The sequence below is a fragment of the Musca autumnalis genome, unplaced genomic scaffold, assembly GCF_047663935.1.
Source record: "Musca autumnalis isolate F117 unplaced genomic scaffold, ASM4766393v1 scaffold_3, whole genome shotgun sequence".
NCBI lineage: Eukaryota > Metazoa > Arthropoda > Insecta > Diptera > Muscidae > Musca > Musca autumnalis.
The window spans coordinates 153,899,841-153,915,316 of NW_027411866.1; positions in this window are offsets into that span (position 1 = coordinate 153,899,841).

The following is a 15,476-nucleotide window of genomic DNA, read 5'->3' on the forward strand; positions in this document are numbered from 1 at the left end:
TAATGGGGAAGAAAGGGGGTTTGCGAGTAGTTACGGCTGCCAAAAATCCCTTACAAAACCCATGATTTTGGGAGGACTTTTTTTGCTGGGTGTAAACAAAATAAGGAAATGTCTATAAATTATTGGAATTTAAAAAAAAACTAGAAACTTTTCACATTTGATTGAATATTTTGGAAAACATGAATGAAAATTCGTTACATTTTCAACCTGAATGTTGCCATATGCATAATTATCTTGCAGAAAGGAGAACTCTTGCAAAAATTTTTGGGGTCGCTGGAAATTCATTGAAAATGGAAAAGCTGATTCAATCTTTTGTTTTTGAAATCAAGGAAGCACATGTTTATTAGGACTTTATTTTTTTCAAATATAACAAAATACAACACATATTAACAAATGTTGTACCGCCTCTATAAGTTGTGGTTTACTGTGCGGCACGTCGTTCGGACTTGGAGGAGTTTACATGTCATTGATATGAAGAAGTCTTTATGGGAAATAGTTTTTTTTTTCGAAATGATATTTTTTTTGCTCAAAAAATATATATCCCTAATGTACATAGAAATATAAATAAATATATTAAATGTCGTATGGAATTTGACACTAACGTTACAGCCCAGTTCAATTAGCTGGGTATTGCTGTTACCTTATATTGTTGTACCATGCCCTCCACCATAGCATGGTGGTTATATTATGTTTGTTTTTTCGTTTGTAACGCACTGAAATAATTGATGAGGATAAATTTCTAAATTGATCTAGCCATGTCCGTCTGTTGTAATCACTTCAGAGTTCACAATAATTGTTGAGCTAGAACGCTATATTTTTGCACCCGTATGTCTTTATGTCGTACACATGTCAAGTTCGAAGATGGTCTATATCGATCCACGTTTTGGTATAGCCCCAATATAACAGTACCTTCCGACTTTCGGAATTTTGAGGATTTTAGCTGCAATTTTTAATCGAATTAGCTGTAATTTGACGCTTCATGTACTCAGTGGTCACGAAACTTCTCGTCGTCAAAATAGGTTCATGTTTTGTTTGGTATAGCCCCCATATAACAGTACCTCCCAATTTTCGGTATTTTGGGGATTTTAGCTAAAATTTTTAAAAGAATTGACTATAATTTGACGTTTGAAGTTCTCAGCGGTCAAGAAATTCCACCACAGAAAATCGCCAACATAGGTCTATGCTTTGGTATAGCCTGCACATAATGGTACCAACCGATTTTCGGTATTTAGGGATTTAAGCCACAATTTGTAAGCGGATTCGTTTAATTTGATACCTGAGGTTGTCTGTGGTAACGAGATTTCTCCACCAAAAATCGCCAACATAGGTCTATGTCTTGGTATAGCCCCAATATAACGGTTCCTCCCAATTTTCGGTATTTTGAGGATTTCAGCTACAATTTTTAATCGAAGTGGCTGTAATTTGACGTTTAAAGTTTTCAGCGGTCACGAAAAGTCTTCACAAAAAACCGGCAACATACGTCCACGATTTGGTATAGCCCCCATATAATAGTACCTCCCGATTTTCGGTACATTGGGAATTTTAACATTTGTGGTTCCCAGTGGTCACAAAACTTCTCCGCTAAAAATCTTTGTTATTTTACCAATAAATAAATAAAGAATTACATTTTTAACATTTATTTTGTTGTAGTATTTTTGAATTTATCTTAAAAACTGCTTGATTTTCTATTTTGAAAATGGTTAAGCAATTATTGTTATTGGGTGTTATGGAATGAAGTTTTTTTGTGCCCGCGATGGGATTAGAAATTCCATATTTCTAAAGAAAATATCACTTGTCACATAATTCCCGAGCTGTAGGCTGGTACAATAATTGCTAATTCATTTTCAAAATCGAAAAATGACGCAGTTTTTAAGATGTATAACATAAATTCCTAAATTAAACAACAAAACAAATGTTAACTCTAAAATGAGAAAATTAATAAAAATCCTTAAAAAATTTTAATTTTTTATTTCTATGGTAAAATAACAAATGTTTCACACTAGTATAAAGGGAAATTTGCATTGACAAATTTTTAAAAATTAGGAAAAAACAAATAGTTTTTATTGAAATCACACTACCACATAAGATTAATCGTAATTAATCGTAGTTTAATACAGAAAATGTTCAAGAAAATCAAAGTGTACAATCTTTGATAAAAGTTGCTTTTTAATATTAAATCGTGGAAGTTTCGCCCAAGCAAAGTGCGAAATATGGGAAGTTTAGTGGAACTTTAAGGAATTTTGAAAGTACATAAAATTAATTACATTTTAATTGAATTCGTTAGCTAAGTACTCCACTGCAAATGACCCATACTCAGTTTGGCGATTTACTCCGCGAAACGACTTAAAAATGCACTTAAAGTTGCACTTTTGTTTCATAATTTTTTTTCTAAAAAAATATAATTTGGATTCATAGAAAAAATAGCGTGGCGCGGACAAATGGTAAGTAATTATGCCATGATTTATTTTTCTTAATATTTTACAAAACTATTATAATATTTTACTCTTAAAAAAATGCAAAAACTCTTATTGTTTTCGTGCAATTTTAATCGGAAAGAAGTGCTTTATGAAGTTTTCAAAATAATTTTTTTTTTTATTTTCCGTGGATATTTCAAAAGTGATTCCCGTACATTCACGTTTTAAGATATATATGATCTGAAAGATTGGGGTCTCCTCTGTTCGCAAAGCCATAAAACAGCTGCGGTAACGTGCGGTCTTCGGAGAAATTCAATTTTTTTAAAATGACTTCGGACATTTCATTTAATTGCATTTTCGAAAGTGGAAGGTAAACGCGGCGAAAAACGCCGTTGTTGACTGTGTTTTGACGAAATGGACTCACTAATATTAACAAATGACGATATCTGTTAAATTAAGAATCCTCTCGCAATTTTTAATAGTTTTGACCTGTAAATGTTAGTGATTTATATATAGTGCAACATTATTGAATGCTGTGGTGCAAATACCAATATACTTTAAAAATAGTAATGCATTTCCAACCTGAACTTGATCTGAGAGACATTATTAATAAAATTAATGGCACAGACCTGCTAAATAGACCGATAAACATTATAGATACAAATGAAAACTAACAGTTATTGACATTTTACACCTTAAGGGATGTGTAGGGTTGTGGGGCTTCACCCAGAAGTGGGCCTATGTTGACAGCTTTTATGTTAGGAGGATTTTTATTCGCTAACATCTTAAAATTTACATTTGCATCAAAATCTGTTGCAATTTTTGTCTTCAACATTTAAAATACCTAATATGAGGGAACCCGTCATACGGGGGCTATACCAAAAACGCGTACCTACGATGTTAATATTTCGCACAGAGGTTTTCTATCTACGAAGAACTTAAAATGCCGAAATACATCCAAATACGTTGGAAAATGTGTCTGTAACATTTAAAATATGTCCCGTCGACCGGTACCGTTCAATGGGGTCTATACCAAATCGCGAACCTATATTGAAAATATTTTGTACATAAGTTTTATATCCGGTGAAAACTCAATATACCAATTTGCAGCAAAATCGATTGAAAAATAAAGGTAAAACGTAAAAACGACAGCCGCCGTTACATGAACGCTACGGGAAACCGCGGGCCTATGTGGCCCAATTTGAGCCCCACAATATCCAGTAATATAAGAAACATTTTTGCAAAATTTTAGGAATCTACGCCCTTTACTTTAAAAGTTATTAGCAAAGTTCCGCTAAAGTGCTCATATTTCGCCCTGTGCCAAGCCTACTGTGCAATTTTTATTTCTGTTGTATTTTCATCAACTTTTCCAGAAAATTTTGAAAATCGGATCGGATTTTGATATAGCCCTATAGGGCCCAAAATACCAAAAATCGGTCCAATATGCATATTGGAGCTATATCAAAATCCGATCCGATTTTCAAAATTTTTTTCTGGTAAAGTTTTTTCATTGATCGCACCCTAATTGGTGACATTTAGAGAACTTTGGTGAAAATGAAAAGATCGCTAGGTTGGCACAGGATGAATGGCTAACATAAACATTGTAAAATATAAGGTAGATGAACTCGTTTCAAAGGACAGTAGCGCAACAAAAAACAATTGATGGCATTTGAATTCTTTTCATTAGATATTTATAACTTTTTACAAATAACATACTGCGCCAAATAAATGCAGCATATTCGTTATGGCAAGGTAACTATTAAGTATATTACTTTTGATGGCATCATTGACATGTTTGGCAAACGCAGTACCCTGGGTATCCAAATATTCTGGACTGTTTCGAAGACCCGATGCATAGTATGTGTATGTCTGAAAGAAAAGAAAAACATATCGCCGAATTTTAGATTCAATAAATCTTCAAACAATATTGGTATAAATTTGGATACAAACATTCATACATATGAATGTATACATTCTGTATGAGGGACATTTCCGAGGAACCAGCCCATACTTACCTCGCCAATTAACCGCTTCAACGAAGCCATTTTTTGTTGCTCTTCTTTATATATTGTTTTATCAGCTAATGTGACAATCGGTTTTAATTGATAAGCAGACTTAAACAATAAATCTGAAATATATACCAGGCATCTATTAAGAAACATTACTATAATATACAAATGCTTTGTAGAACTTTTTTATTCTTACTCTGATGATTGTTTGGCAAGCAGTTTCGAATAAAATGGCTGGTGCTTATCGACGTCTCGTCCCAACATTGTCTCTACAATCAGGAATACACATTGCAGAGTATACTTATTGTAATTTGTAGATATCATAACCAGCTTACCTCCTAATATACCAAAGGTATATTCACGACAATATACTAAAATATCATACGAATTTTCCATAACATGATATTTATCCATTTCGGCAAATAATTCAGTCAATTTTTTATGAAAGTTGGGTATAAATTCAATAACTTTTGGCAATTTAAATGCAACATCCATCAGTTTTCTATGTGATTGCCATTCGTCTACTATGAATAGAAATAGGTAAAAACGTATTTCGTCTGCTACGCACGACTTTTTCAGGAAATCGCTTTTTTGTTATAGACCCAGCAAAAAAAGTCCTCCCAAAATCATGGGTTTTGTAAGAGATTTTTGCCAGCCGTAACTACTCACAAACCCCCTTTCTTCCCCATTATTTTTACAAGGGCATGTCGCACTCAGTTTCTAGTTATTTTATGACCACTAGAATAACTAGTTATTCTGTGGCCACTAGAAGTTGAAAAGTAAGGTGAAAAAAATTCTATTTTTAGAACAGTTGATGTAGAGAATTTGTTTTTAATTTTATCACACTTCTTACTTTTATTTTACTTTATTTTATTTCGCTGTCTGCCCGAATTGAACCCACGAACACTCTGATTTCTGGCCGAAGACACTACACACTGTGTCACGCAAACGAATATTAAGGGTTGCTTAAGAACTTAAATGTGCAGTGCACATGTGCAGGGACGTACGCAGGATTTCATTTCGGGGGGGGCCCAACTTGACCAAAAATCATAAAAAAAATTAAATGTTGTGTAGCGTTACGTAAAGCTATTTAAAGGGGTTATGGCCACTTATAAGCATCAGAAAAGCCATTTGCATGCATTTTTTATCTATTAAACCTTGAGTTACCTTCTAATGTTTTTTTTTTTTTTTTTTTTTTTTTTTTTTGAAAAATCTTTCTGACATTGCCTGCCTATAAAGCACTGTTTTACTAAAGCAGTTTGCGATCAGCATATATTTTTGTTGGATCATTACGAACCTAATAATCTTTTCCATTATCGAAACGGAATTAAAAAAAATCGATTTTCATACATTTTGAACAGTTAAAATCAAAATTTCGATTTTAACAAAAAAAAAGCACCGCTTTCAAAAGTGCCAAAAAAGACGTTTTTAGTGTCTATGCTACATACAAAACACAATAAATGTTTCCCTTCGAAAGCTAATATCTCGGTAACTTTTTGTCCGATGGATTGGAAATTTTGGCACATATTCCATTCTACATGTACTTTAAAATGAGCCAAAAAGTTTCGATTTTTCGAATTTTATATGAAACTAGCTGAACCCGGTGCGCTTCGCAACCCCTTTAGATTGATATGCATTTGAAATTTTACGGATTTTTTGAAATCAGAAAGAAAATTATGCATCAAATTCAAAAATTTAAAGTAAAGTATTTATTGTAATGCTTTAGGATGTACAATGTTTTTTGTTTTTCCTTCAGGAGCGTAAACAAACAAATCGGCCGGCCTACCAACACGTGAACATGCAACGTAGAGCTGACCATGAGAAAATCAAGAACATGCTAAATTTAGGCCGCATACACGAAGAGTCTGTCCTTGGAATTTATTTATAGTCATTGCAAATGCCAAACGTACAGGAAACTGCAATCTTTTAAAATTGAAGGGCGTTTCTGATGCTATTACCAACAGCAGTACATCTGAACCTATATACTTCCCAGTAATAATCGTTGCCTCAATTAAATAGTTATGTAGTTTTTTTCCTGTTAACCTTGTACCATTGCAAATGCGAGGTGGGTCTATGTTTCTTAATAAAATAATAGGAACACCAACTTTTAGCACTAAATTATGTGGTGGAAAGCCTGGAAGATCCAACGAATTTAGGAATTCAACTGGATAGGTAACCGCGTGGTCTTCAGTTGCCACAGTATCAATCGATTTGTATGTTCGTGCATTTCCTGAAATTCTATTGACTGAAATTCTTTCAATATAATTTAACAATTTGTTTTTCTGACCAATTTCCGCCACATATTCCAAATTTCATTGAAAGTGGTCTTACATAGCGTGTTTGGTGCATCAAATACATGAAATCGGCCGAAAATATATATGGGAGCTATATGTAAATCTAAACCGATTTCAATATAATTTGAAAATTTTTTTTGTAGATCAATTTCCGCCACTTATTTGAAATTTCATTGAAATTGGACATACATAAGGTGTTTATTGCATAAAATACATGAAATCGGCCAAAAATATATATTGGAGGTACATACATATATCCAAATCTGATCCGATTTCATTATACAGTCGAAATCGCTTATAACGTCGGTCAAGGGACCGACGGAATTTGTCGCTATAACCGATATGTCGTTATAATCGATAGGGCTATAAAGGGCCCCAGAGATTTGGGACTTTTGGATATCGTCGTTATAACCGATGTGACGTTATATACGACGACGTTATAAGCGATTTCGACTGTAATTTGGCAAACTAATTTCTAGGATCAATTCGTCAAAGATTCCAAATTTCGTCAAAATTGAACATACATGACTTGTTCGGTGTAGAAAATACATGAAATCGGCCGAAAATATATGTTTATGGGAGCTATATCCCAATCTGAACCGATTTCAAAATATTTTGGAACATTTATTTCTGCAATAAATTCCGTCACACATTCCAAATTTCATTGGAATTCGGCATACAAAACGTGTTTTATGCATCAAATGCATTAAATCGGCCGAAAATATATATCTAAATCTGAGCCGATTTCAAATTATAAAAATATTTTTAGACACACATCGCATTCCAAATTTGAAGACTGTATCGATAATCGTTCGTTAGATATCAGCTTACACAGTCTAAATTTTTTGGAGGTACCTTTCGATCCTGAGGCTATATCTCCAGATCGGGGCGGAATTTTTAAGAATTATATAGCCTGTGACACTTTCAGGCCATGTGGTAATATACTCTGAAAGTTTCAGGAAGATCGATTCAGCGGTTTTTGAGTCCATAAAGTTCAAACGAACAAACGTACAAACATTTTCCTCTTTTATAAATATAGATACCGCACAAATTTCATTGAAATAAATATGGGAGCTATAGCCAAATCAACACCGATTTCAATACTTATTTCTACCCCAAATTTAGTTACACATTGGACATACATAGCGTCTATGGGGCATCAAATACATGAAATCGGAAGAAAATATATATAGGAGCTATATCCAAATCTGAACCGATTTCAATATAATTTGACATACTCATTTCTACAACAAATTTAGTCACACATTCCAAATTTCATTGAAATTGGACAAACATAGTGGGTTGGGTGCATCAAATACATGAAATGGGCCGAAAATATATATAGGAGCTATATCCAAATCTGAACCGATTTCAATATAATTTGGCATACTCATTTCTACAACAAATTTAGTCACACATTCCAAATTTCATTGAAATTGGACAAACATAGTGGGTTGGGTGCATCAAATACATGAAATCGGCCGAAAATATATATAGGAGCTATATCCAAATCTGAACCGATTTCAATATAATTTGGCATACTCATTTCTACAACAAATTTAGTCACACATTCCAAATTTCATTGAAATTGGACATACATAGTGGGTTACGTGCATCAAATACATGAAATCGGCCGAAAATATATATAGGAGCTATATCCAAATCTGAACCGATTTCAATATATTTTTGCATACTCATTTCTACAACAAATTTAGTCACACATTCTAAATTTCATTGAAATTGGACATACATAGGGGTTGGGTGCATCAAATACATGAAATCGGCCGAAAATATATATAGGAGCTATATCCAAATCTGAACCGGTTTCAACATAATTTGGCATACTCATTTCTACGACAAATTTAGTCACACATTCTAAATTTCATTGAAATTGGACATACATAGTGGGTTGGGTGCATCAAATACATGAAATGGGCCGAAAATATATATAGGAGCTATATCCAAATCTGAACCGATTTCAATATAATTTGGCATACTCATTTCTACAACAAATTTAGTCACACATTCCAAATTTCATTGAAATTGGACATACATAGTGGGTTGGGTGCATCAAATACATGAAATCGGCCGAAAATATATATAGGAGCTATATCCAAATCTGAACCGATTTCAATATAATTTAGTATACTCATTTCTACAACAAATTTAGTCACACATTCCAAATTTCATGGAAATCGGACATATATAGCGTGTTTGGTACATCAAATACTTGAAATCGGACGAAAATATATATGGGAGGTATATCCAAATCTGGACCGATTTTGATATATTTTGGCACGTTTATTTTTAGGCTAAAATCCATCACACATTTCAAATTTGGAGTCTGTATCTGTAACCGTTCTATAGATATTTGCATACAAAGTTTAAATTTTTTGGAGGTACCTCCGATTCTGATGCTATATCTCCGGATCAGAGCGGAATTTCGAAACTTTTTATAGCCTATGTTACTTTCAGGCGATGTAGTAATATACCCTGAAAATTTCAGCAAGATCGGTTCAGCGGTTTTTGAGTCTATAAATTTCAAACAAACAAACAAACAAACAAACAAACATACAAACATTTTTCTATTTTATATATATAGATACTGGTACAAAGTATGTAAATTCAATAGAAAGAATTCAAAATATTTAGGATACAATTTGAAATATTTGCAGAGTAGTCACGGTGCTCTTGAATCAAATTTAAATGGAAGGTGCTTACACATGGGAAGTTTTTGCGGATTCTGAAACTACAAAATTCATAGATGAGAAAAATCAAAAAACAAACAAAAATCGCCGGAGCGCTTTTTAAAAAAATCGCGATTCAAGTTGACATTTTAGGGGTAATTTAAGTTTATGCGATTTTGCTTGGAAGACGCAAGTACTATCAAAATGGGAATAAAAGAATGTTGTAGCTATCAAAATTTTCTACAAGATTGACCTTAATAATATTTTCGTAGGTTTTACAACTTTTGAGATATAGAAGTTAAAATTGGGACAGTTCAAATTCAATTCAATTCTGTATCGTCTCCTTATAAAACAACGTCATGACTGCAATTTCCCAACTTAAACTTATATAACTAAAAAAATGGTACAACCCAGGAAAAATTACATAAGCCAGTCTTGTAGAGAATTTTCAAAGCTATAAGATTTTCTCAGGTCCCACGCCGATAAGACTTGCCGTATTCAAGCAAAATCGCGAAACCCTAACAAAAAAAACCTAAAAATGTAAACTGAGCTTTTTGTTAGTTTTCTCGTTTAGAGTTAAGCTTGATGATCTGAAATTATTTGCAAGTGAAAAAGGAAAGCCAAGGACTCGAACCCACATAGTCACCACATTACGTTACCTGGTTTCATTGGTGGTAAAGCAAATCTTCGGACGTATCGACTATGTAATGGCTTCTCTGTCCTAGAACTTATCGTTTTTCAAATGCAAATGTGTTTTTGTACATTAACGCGGATACTTGGGCTTGAGCTTATTTATCTCAAAAATGGTACAGCCTGAGAACAAATCATTAACGTCAATCCTGTAGAGAATTTTTACAGCTACAATATTTTCTTTAGCTCTATTTTGATTGGACTTGTGGTTTCCAAGCAAAATCGTGAAAACCTAAAAAACATCTAAAAATGTCAATTTTGGCCGCGACTTTTTTAAAATCCCTACAGCGATTTTTTCTTGTTTTTGGATTTTTCTCATCTATGAACATTGTTGTTTCAGAATTCACAAGAACTTCCCTGTGTAAGCGGTTTTCATTAAAAGTTAGTTAAGGCGCTCCCTTCATAACATTGTTTTATAAGGGGGCGATAGAGTCAGTGCATTGTCCCAATTTGAACTTTAATATCTCAAAAATGGTAAAACCTACGAAAATACCGCAAAGGTCAATCTTGTAGAAAATTTTCATAGCTACAACATTTTCTTCAGTGTCATTTTGATAGGACTTGCGGTTTCTAAGTAAAATTTTGAAAACCTAAACAACCCCTAAAAATGTCAACTTAAATCGCGATTTATTTAAAAAACGCTCCGTCGATTTTTTTTGTTTTTTGATTTTTCTCCTCTATGAATATTGTAGTTTCAAAAAAAAAACTTCCCAGGTGTAAGCACCTTCCATTTAAATCACCGTGTTGTATATTTAGAATTGAAAATAGACAATATCGGGTCAGGTTCGGTAAAGTCGCCATGTAAAATTTACGCCCAGTTTTTAGTATATTGAAGTTTTTAATCATACATGCCCACGTTATAGTTTATCGCAGAATTTTACAACCACAAAGAATTGCCGTTGTCTTTTCTATAGCAAGATTTTTACTATTTCGATGATCTTAGCCGAATTTTTAAGAATATCGGCTGCCGTTGTCTTTGATATGTTTCCAAATGAAAGCATTAAGAAAAATTTAACAGTTTTTGAGATATGGTGCGAAATCTATACAAATTATGGAGTTCTTAGATATATTATAAAATTTAAGGCAATAAATGTAGTTTTTCCAGTTCATTATTTGTCCAAATATTTTATTCTGACCTTTATCTACAAATTTGCTTCAGAGGTCAGAAAAAGATTTGCATTGGTTTCACAGATATAGCTCCGAGTTGCTTTAAAAAGTTAATATTTAACAATGTTTAGATGGGACCATAATATCCAAGCCCGATATGACTCAACAAAACGCAACTAGGGCTTTCGTACTTTGGGTCTGTACTTTCAACAAATCCTCACTTCAAATTGTTTGCACAAGATTACCTTAAAAATGTTGCACAGTGTTATTTACCGGGAGAGATAGAGTCTGATCATATTCTTTTCCGTTTAACTCCTTGAGGAGCATAGTGCCTCTAGAGTCTGATACCAGGATTATTTTTACTTTTAATATAATGTTAAAAAAGAAGCGTTATATTTTGTTTCTTAATTGTACGGTTAGATGTTTTTGAACTCGATGACAAACACTTTGATGGACTTAGTTCTATATAGTTTTGACATATAACAATCGATCCTTAATGAACCCCACTTAATTATTCGCTAATAATAAGCTAATTAATTTTAGAAATGGATCTTATTTTGAGATACACTCCTCTTGATAGTTACCGCGCCCATAAGCTATTTTAGTTGGTCACCGTAGTATTTAGAGCTTTGTCAGGAAGCATGAATTTGTCCACGAAAATAGGATATCGCTGTAAACAAGGATCCTCGAACAGTCTTTAAACTGTATGAGGACCTGAAGATGTTGTCCAAACATATTCTCTTGGAACTTGATGTACTTTTGGAATTAATTTTGCGAGTGGATCGAGATAGTCCATATTAGGTTCGATATGTGGAGTCTAAAATCATTATTTTGATGAGACCTATTTGTATACATAATCTCGTAACCTTAAAGTCTGAAGCTACAAATATACTTCGGTGATGATAAGGAAAAAAATCAAGTGACGCACAAAAACTCATTTGTCTTCAATATTATCTCATACTGTTTAGCAGCAAATTTGTCTAAGATCGAATAACAAAGTTTTGGCGAAGGCAGTAAAACAAATATCTAATTGGCTTTTAAGATGTAGTCCACGAAGGACCGACCCTACATAAATTTTATCCAAAAGACATTTTTTCATTTACTTCCATTCCCATAACACTGAACTCGTTATTTTTGTTTTTACAGGATGAGTTTTAAGCCTCGAGAGCTCTATTTAGTTCGAATATGAATAAACTTGGAGTATATTCATTAAGGAATTCGCATTTGATAGTGGAAAGATATGACATGAAGAAGTAATTTAGATTTCATTGGAAGTTTCTCTCAAATACACCATACAAATAAAAAATTTAAAATACTTTCTTACAAAACTTGTTAATGGTGTACATTTTTTGTTCAGAGACTTAAGAAAATAAAAGTTTTAATTTGAAATCTGCGTACGTCCCTGCACATGTGCACCACCAACTGTTATTTTTTAATTTAAAAACACTCGCGTGCCGACGATGAGCGTTGAACACATAACCCTAGGATTTATAGTCGGACACACACGCTGTGCCACCGTCCTCATTACTTAGTGACGAGTAAAGTAAGTAGGTTTGCCTTGTACATTTTTTAAGAAGTAACCCATTACTTTTCCGATTACTTGTAATGCGAAAAGAAGCTTGAAAAAAAAATCTGATAATTTCTATATTGCAACGCAAATTTACATTTGAAATCTATTTTCCTCTAAAAGCGAACTGATTATGGACAAGTAAAAAGTCGTTAAGTTCGGCTGGGCCGAACTTTTTATACCCTCCACCATAAAATAGTCTTAATTAAAATGGAATAATTAGGGTCCTTTCACAATTTTAGGTGGAACAACTTTTCGACAATGGATAAATTTCTAGTGCCTCCCACTATTGCTTAAATTACACTGTGAACACAAATGTTGGGACAGAGATAATTCCTTTTGGAAATGAAAGCCCTTGGTGTGTGTACATTAAAAACCCCGAAGGACAGATGCGCCGTGAGTCGAACTTCCGCTTTTTGGCGTGATGAAGTTTTTGCAAGAGACCCTGTAAGCCATCATGAATTAGCATTATATCTTTGTTTGTTGTTTTTGTAGAGCACTTAAGCAACAGTGAACAAAGATATAACGCTAATTCCTGATGGCCCACAGGATCCCTATCAAAAATTTTATCACGCCATAACGCGGAAGTTCGACTCACGGCGGATCTGTCCTTCGGGGTTCATAATATACTCACCAAGGCCTTTCTTCCCCAAGAGGAATTTTCCGTGCCCCAGACTTTCACCTCCATTTTGTTGCACAGTGTTATCTATCTGTTCAGCTAGGTGAAAGGTACCACCAACGGGGCTATATCAAAGAGTCAACCTATCTTTAAATTTTTTTGGCGGAAAAGTTTTATAGCTGAAGGGAACTTCAAGAGTCAAATTGAGGGTAGTTTCATCAAAACAATGTAGACCCTCAAAAATGGACCCATATTGACGAATTTTAGTGAAGAAATTTCGTGACCACTGCAAAATTCCCGAAAATCGGGAGGTACAGTTATATGGGGGGATATACCAAAACATGGACCTATATTGACGATTATTTTTGAATAGACAAAATTGTAGCTAAAATTCTCAAAATACCGATCATTACAGCTAGTTCGGTTAAAAATTGCAGCTAAAATTCTCAAAATACCGAAAATCGGGAGATACCGTTATATGGGGGCTATACCAAAACATGGACCTATGTTGACGATGTTTCGTTGGAGATATTTTATGACCACTGAGAACTTCAAATGTCAAATTACAGCTATTTCGGTTAAAAATTGTAGCTAAAATTCTCAAAATACCGAAAATCGGGAGGTACGGTTATATGGGGGCCATACCAAAACATTGACCTATGCTGACGATGTTTGGTGGAGATGTTTCATGACCACTGAGAACCTCAAATGTCAAATTGCAGATAGTTCGGTTACAAATTGTGGCTAAAATTCTCAAAATACCGAAAATCGGGAGGTACCGTTATATGGGGGCTATACCAAAACATGGACCTATGTTGGCGATGTTTGGTGGAGATATTTCATGACCACTGAGAACCTCAAATGACAAATTACAGCTAGTTCGGTTAAAAATTGTAGCTAAAATTCTCAAAATACCGAAAATCGGGAGGTACCGATATATGGGGGCTATACCAAAACATGGACCTATATTGACGATGTTTCGTGGAGATCTTTCATGACCACTGAGAACCTCCAATGTCAAATTGCAGATAGTTCGGTTAAAAATTGTGGCTAAAATTCTCAAAATACCGAAAATCGGGAGGTACCGTTATATGGGGACTATACCAAAACATGGACCTATGTCCATATCCTTTGGGATATAAGTTTGTTGATCAATAGGAACCCCATGTGCTAAATTATAGCTAATTCGGTCTGCAAATGTGGCGAAGAACGTCAAAATACCTCAAATCCAGAGGTACCGTTATATGGGGGCTATACCAAATAGTGGACCGATATAGCCCATCTTCGAACTTGCCTATGGAAAAAAGACCCTCGGGTGCAAAATTTCAGCACTCTATCTCAATTATTGCGGACGCTAGAGTGATTACAACAGACGGACAGACAGACGGACAGACGGACATGGCTAGATCGTCTTAGAATTTTATCCTGATCAAGAATATATATACTTTATAGGGTCACAAATGATTAGTTCGATGTGTTACAAACGGAATGACAAACTTAATATACCCTCCATACTATGGTGGAGGGTATAAAAATGGACTTCTGGCCTTTTCATTGCTACTAATTGAGATGCTGTATGTGTTCAAATACCTCACATATTGAAAAATTTATAATTTGTCTGAATGGGGTTCCAAAGGACAACTTCACAAATTTTATGTTAATGATTTCTGAACAAAACAGAACATTAAACCACTTTGCAGGATCACACTTTATGCGATGTTTAAATAAAAAAATTTAAAAAAAACCTATTGTTTTCTGTGGGTTGATGCGGAAGGTGATTTGAGTGCAGAAGAGTTTGCAAGCATATGGACTTTTTTATTGAGGAAAAAGTTTTGCCTGACAATAAAATTCCTACAAAAATACTATTTTACAGTGGTGGGTGTACATACCAAAATCGCAACTGTATAATGAGCAACGCATTTGAGGATTATACATAGCTACAAACTGTAAACATAGGTCCATGTTTTGGTATAGCCCCCATATAACGGTACCTCCCGATTTTCGGTACTTTGAGGATTTTATCTACAATTTTTAACCGAACTGCCTGTAACACTGTGCGGCAGCATTTTTGGGGGGTGGAAAATTCTTT